We start from the raw sequence: 6,000 nt of genomic DNA, 5'->3' as shown, positions 1-6,000 counted from the left end.
ACAAGATCAGCTTGATTATCCAGACCGTCCAAAAGGTGGATAGGAGGGTTTTTACCCTTCTTATGCAGTTGGAATTCGCGGAATGGATGACCATTCGTCTCGGTTTCAGTTCAAACGCAACTGTTTTGCGTTGTTGCTGCGTAAAACAGAGACTCGTGTCCGGCTCTGTTACAAAGGACGTGCGGAGCAAGGGGGAGAAAGCGGAGGAGTTTTTTTTTATATAAAGCTGGACGTGGAAGTAGAAAGAAGAAGAGTTTTGGAGGGACGTGAGGAGTTGGGCTTGGACGGCTGCACAAGTGAAAGGCTTTGGCTGGAACAGGGGGCTGGAAACGAGAGAGAGAGAGAGAGAGAGAGAGAAGATAATAAGTTTTTTTTCTTATTTTCTTTTATTTTTCGTTTTCTTTTTCTTTTTATTTGCTTTGAGTTCAAGCCATTCATGTCTGGCTAAACCTCTTAGCTAGGGCTAAGAGGTGAAGCCTGTAGCGTGATGGGAGACTGTTATTATGCCTTTTATTTAGACTGAATTGAATTTTGATTTAATTTTATTATGAGAATATTTGTAGTCTTTAATGGCCTGTTGTGACTGACATTACAATGGGTTTGCAATGGCTTTGAGTATTTCCTTTTCTCCTTTTATGTTCATGACGTCAGGAAGCCCTATTGTTCACCATCGTCTCATGGGCATGGTCGGATGACGGTACCCTTCCTAACTTTCATGCATTGTTGATTGGTTGATAATTAGTTTAATCCTGTTGTTTGCTTTGTCTCCTGGGCATGGTTAGATGATGGAATCCATTCTAATTCTTATACCTTTCATCTCTTGAAAACCAGATCAAGTCAGTTCAGTTTAAATTCAATAAATCTTGATGCAGGCATAAGATCTCCTTGATCCCTACAAGTGGATCCTCTGAATCCCTAGTTTCCTTCCTTTGAATTCCTTAAGTTAGTAGATAATTATTCCACAAATTATTCCTTAAATTCTATTTGGTTTAGATCACCTCTTAGTCTAGTTCTAGTTCTACTTGGTTTCAGACAACGTACAAGTTTCAGTCCCTGTGGATTCGACCTCGGTCTTACCGAGTTTATTACTACATCACAACCCTATACTTGGGGAGTGAACACTTATGGGGTTTGTGGCTGTAGGCATTCAGTCCCCACTGTTTCTGTGGTGTGGTCTACCTGGGCATTCAACTTGTCTTATTTTTGGGCTCATTTTTCAAAATGGATGGAGGGAACAGATAAAACACATGCATCATGGTGGGCAGAACCATCCGTCCCTAGCTAGGTACCGGAGAAGGTTGATGTAGAGCGGGTCGCAGACAGCTTCATGGCCAAGATGGATTAGAAAAGGCCCGGTCGACGACAGAAGTGATCCGGACCATCGGACCTTAGATCGGGCGTATCTCGCAATCCGGAATGAGTTATCTGACGTAAAATATATGATTTTGGGGTAGAACGAGCTACTTTAGCCAACCAACCCGCTATGCAGGGTTGCGTAGCCCGGAATTGCGAAAAACCCCTTGATCGATGGTCGTTTCCCTGTTTTAATTTCGTTTTTACTATAAATAGTAAGTTTTAGTTTTGATTATAACTCTTCATCCGTCGGGCTTTAGGAGTTGCGCCCAACGTGAAAAGAGCTTAGAATAATTAGGGGAACGGTTTGGTGAAGCCAAATAGGACACTTACTATTTTTGGCCAAAAACCTTGCGCACCAGTAGACATCACGACCGTCTATAAATAGTAAGTTTACTATTTATAGTAAGTCGCGGATTCTAGGAGTTTGAGTTGTAGTTTGATTATGATTTCTTTCCCATTGCTTGATACCCTTATTTAAAGGGTTGTGAACTCGTTTTTAATTATTCATCAATCAATTTCGAATTTATTAGAATTTATTTATATTTTCTGCTTTCTTTCCTCGTGGATTCGAGAAGTCTCTGTGAGGAGTCCAGAGAAGTTCCGTGGATTCGGAATAGTTATCCTCTTGAGGAAGACGGTGCTCGACCTCACGTCCTCCTCTGCGTTAGTTTGGTATCAAAGCGAGGTTTCTCCTCGGATTGATGATTTCTAACGACGGGTCGGGCAACAATCCCATGGGCGGTGCTCTAGGGAATTTACCTTTAACGGCGGCAGCTTTCGAAGTAGCGCAACGAGAGAATCAGCAAGCCATGCAAGGGCTGCAGGCTTCCATCGACCGCATAGCAGATCTCTTGGTAAAAAACCTAAGGCAACTCCGTTTTCCTGGTGGTAATCCTCCACCCCCAATTAAACGCCCTGATCGCAGGATAGTACCGACAGTGCATCTAAGGGTCATTCCTGAGGAAGGGGGCTCTAGTGAGGAGGAAATCGACGACATACTCTTCCAACACCCCAGACATGGCGGCGATCGAGTAGATCGAACGGATCGAAAATTCAAGATGAGGGTTGATATTCCTAGCTTCAATGGCCAACTACACATTGAGGATTTTCTCGATTGGCTTTCTAAAGTTGAGCGATTTTTTAACTATATGGACATCCCTGAAGTAAAGAAGGTCAAGCTTGTGGCCTACAAGTTGAAAGGAGGAGCTTCAGCTTGGTGGGAACAACTGCAACTCGCGCAAACCAGGCAGACGAATGCACCAATCCGCACCTGGCAGCGAATGAAGCAGCTACTACGTGGCCGATTCCTTCCTAGCGATTACGATCAGGTATTATTCCAACAATACCAAAATTGTCGACAGGGTAGTCGGTCGGTGAGAGAATACGCAGAAGAATTTTACCGCCTGGCAACGCGTAACGATTTGGTCGAGACTGAATCGCAACAAGTCGCCCGATTCAATGGTGGATTGCGTATGGCTATCCAGGATCGGGTCCAGATGCAGTCTGTCTGGACGATGAATGATGCGATCAAGTTGGCTAGTCGTGCAGAAGCGCAACTTGAACGTCCTAACACATGGACTTATCCTACTGCAAGGATTCCTGTGGCAGGTCTGCCCCAGGGAACTGCACAGCCTAAGGGGAAGGAGCCCGTAGGAGCACGCACTCAACCTCCTACGTTTGAGAACCGAGATCAAGGAAGTGGGCAAGCTAGACCCCAAAGGGGCGTATCGACTGCTGCTGGTCCAAATAGAATCCTGAACCCCTATGCTCGGCCAAGGCCCGGTAACTGCTATCATTGTGGCCAACCGGGTCACCTATCAAATACTTGTCCCCAGCAAAAAGTGGCAAACCTCGCTACCAATGATGGTAGTGTGATAACGCTTATGAAGATCCAGATATTGAAGAACAGGAGCATACCACTGAGGACGAGGCAAATGATTCAGGTTGGATTCAGCAAGATCACGGCGAGTCGCTTGTCGTGAGGCGACTATTATATGCGCCAAGAAAAGAAGTGCATCCACAGCGACATAACATCTTCCGCACTAGGTGTACGGTGAATCGAAAGGTTTGTGACGTGATCATTGATAGTGGGAGTAGCGAGAACATCGTCTCCAAGGTCATGGTGGAAAAATTGTAATTGAAAACGGAGCGTCATCCCTCTCCATATACAATCGGTTGGATCAAGAAGGTCAGCGAAACAAAGGTAACTGAACGGTGCACCATATCCTTTTCAATTGGCAAACATTATAAGGATGAAGTAGTATGCGATGTGGTCGATATGGAAGCATGTCACATACTACGGTCGGCCCTGGCAATCTGACCGTGATGCCACTCATAAAGGGCGAGATAATATATATATATCTTCGTCAAGGATGGCCGGAAGACCATATTGGCCCCTATGGATCCAGAGGGACCAGCTGAAACTTCTAAAGTGGAGGGTCATTTTCTCTTAACCATACGGGACTTCGTGGAAGAATCAAAGGAAACAGGACAGACTTATGCATTAATTGTAAAAGGGGAAGAACTCGAGCCTACCAAAATCCCTGAAATACTAAGGCCCCTGCTACATGAATTCAAAGAAATCTGGCCCGATGACCTTCCCGATGGGTTACCCCCCATGCGGGATATCCAACACCATATCGACTTTGTCCCTAGGTCCAGTTTATCGAATCGTCCCCATTATCGAATGAGTCCGAATGAGTGCGAGATTCTGCAGGGACAAGTAGAGGAGTTGATCCGTAAGGGTCTTATTCGGGAGAGCATGAGTTCATGTGCTGTACCAGCTCTATTAACTCCAAAGAAAGATGGGAGTTGGCGCATGTGTGTCGACAGCCGAGCCATCAACAAAATCACCATAAAATATAGGTTTCCTATACCACGGTTGGACGATATGCTGGACATGTTAGAGGGTGCAAAAATATTCTCTAAATTGGACTTAAGGAGCGGCTACCATCAGATTCGAATACGGTCGGGTGATGAGTGGAAAACAGCCTTTAAGACCAAGGAAGGATTATATGAATGGATGGTCATGCCCTTCGGTCTTTCGAATGCGCCTAGCACATTTATGAGATTGATGAACCAAGTTCTGAAACCTTTCATTGGGCGGTTCGTTGTGGTTTACTTCGATGATATTTTGATATACAGTCAAGACGAAACCACCCATATGGAACACCTCAAGAAGGTCCTTTAAGTGCTCACTAAAAATAAACTGTACCTCAATTTAAAAAAGTGCAGCTTCATGACTGATAGCCTATTGTTCCTGGGTTTTGTCGTCACATCCACGGGCATTCGGGTGGATGAGGAAAAGGTGAAGGCAATCAGAGAATGGCCGGTTCCTACAAATATTCACGAAGTGCGAAGTTTTCATGGACTGGCGACATTCTATCGTCGGTTCGTGAAAAATTTCAGTACCATTGTGTCACCAATCACAGATTGCATGAAGAAAGGACAGTTTTAGTGGACTGACGAAGCCGACAGGAGCTTTGCCGAAATCAAGCGCAGATTATCCACGACCCCGGTTCTTGTACTTCCCAATTTCAACAAACTATTTGAAGTCTAATGTGATGCCTCATATGTCGAAATTGGAGGAGTTTTGTCTCAAGAAGGTAGGCCGGTAGCCTTCTACAGCGAGAAACTTAGCGATGCACGTAAGAAGTGGTCTACATATGAGATCGAGTTATACGCGGTGGTCCAGGTACTGCGGCACTGGCGACATTATTTGATTCAAAGGGAATTCATACTTTACACGGACCATCAAGCTCTCAAATTTATTAATAGTCAAGCTAACTTAACCGTGTGCATGCTAGATGGATCTCGTTTTTGCAGGAATTTACATTCGTACTAAAACATAAGTCAGGGTAACAGAACAAAGTAGCTGATGCATTGAGTCGCCGTGCAACTTTGTTAGTCACTATGAGCAATGAGGTTGTCGGGTTCGAGCGCCTCAAAGACATATATGCCAATGACGACGACTTTAAGGACGCATGGGTTAGATGCCAAGAAGGTCACCTCGGCAACTTACATATGCAAGATGGGTTCCTTTTTAAGGAAAATCGATTGTGCATCCCAAACAGTTCGCTAAGGGAACAAATAATCTAAGAGCTACATGGAGGTGACCTCAGTGGACACCTTGGGCGAGACAAGACGCGAGCTCTTGTGGAAGAACGGTATTACTGACCGCAATTGGTACGTGATATGGGAAAGGCAGTCCAATGTTGTTATATTTGTCAGACCTCTAAGGGGCAATCTCATAATATAGGCCTTTACACTCCGTTACCCGTGCCTGACGGCCCTTGGGAGGATTTATCTATGGACTTCGTGCTTGGTCTCCCACGAACACAACGCGGCATAGATTCGGTGTTCGTGGTAGTAGATCGTTTCTCCAAGATGGCACACTGTATTCCATGCAAGAAGACTCTCGATGCAACACACGTGGTGAATTTATTCTTCAGAGAAATTGTGCGGCTACACGGGGTTCCTAAGACTATTACTTCTGACCGTGACACGAAGTTCATAAGCCACTTTTGGCGGACTTTGTGGACTCGATTCGATACACGACTTCAGTTCAGCAGCGCCTACCACCTACAGACTGACGGTCAAACTGAGGTTGTGAATTGCACGTTGGGAAACCTCCTTCGATGTATT

This window comes from Magnolia sinica, chromosome 7 (assembly GCF_029962835.1).
Source record: "Magnolia sinica isolate HGM2019 chromosome 7, MsV1, whole genome shotgun sequence".
Taxonomy (NCBI): domain Eukaryota; kingdom Viridiplantae; phylum Streptophyta; class Magnoliopsida; order Magnoliales; family Magnoliaceae; genus Magnolia; species Magnolia sinica.
This window is presented reverse-complemented; position numbering follows the sequence as displayed.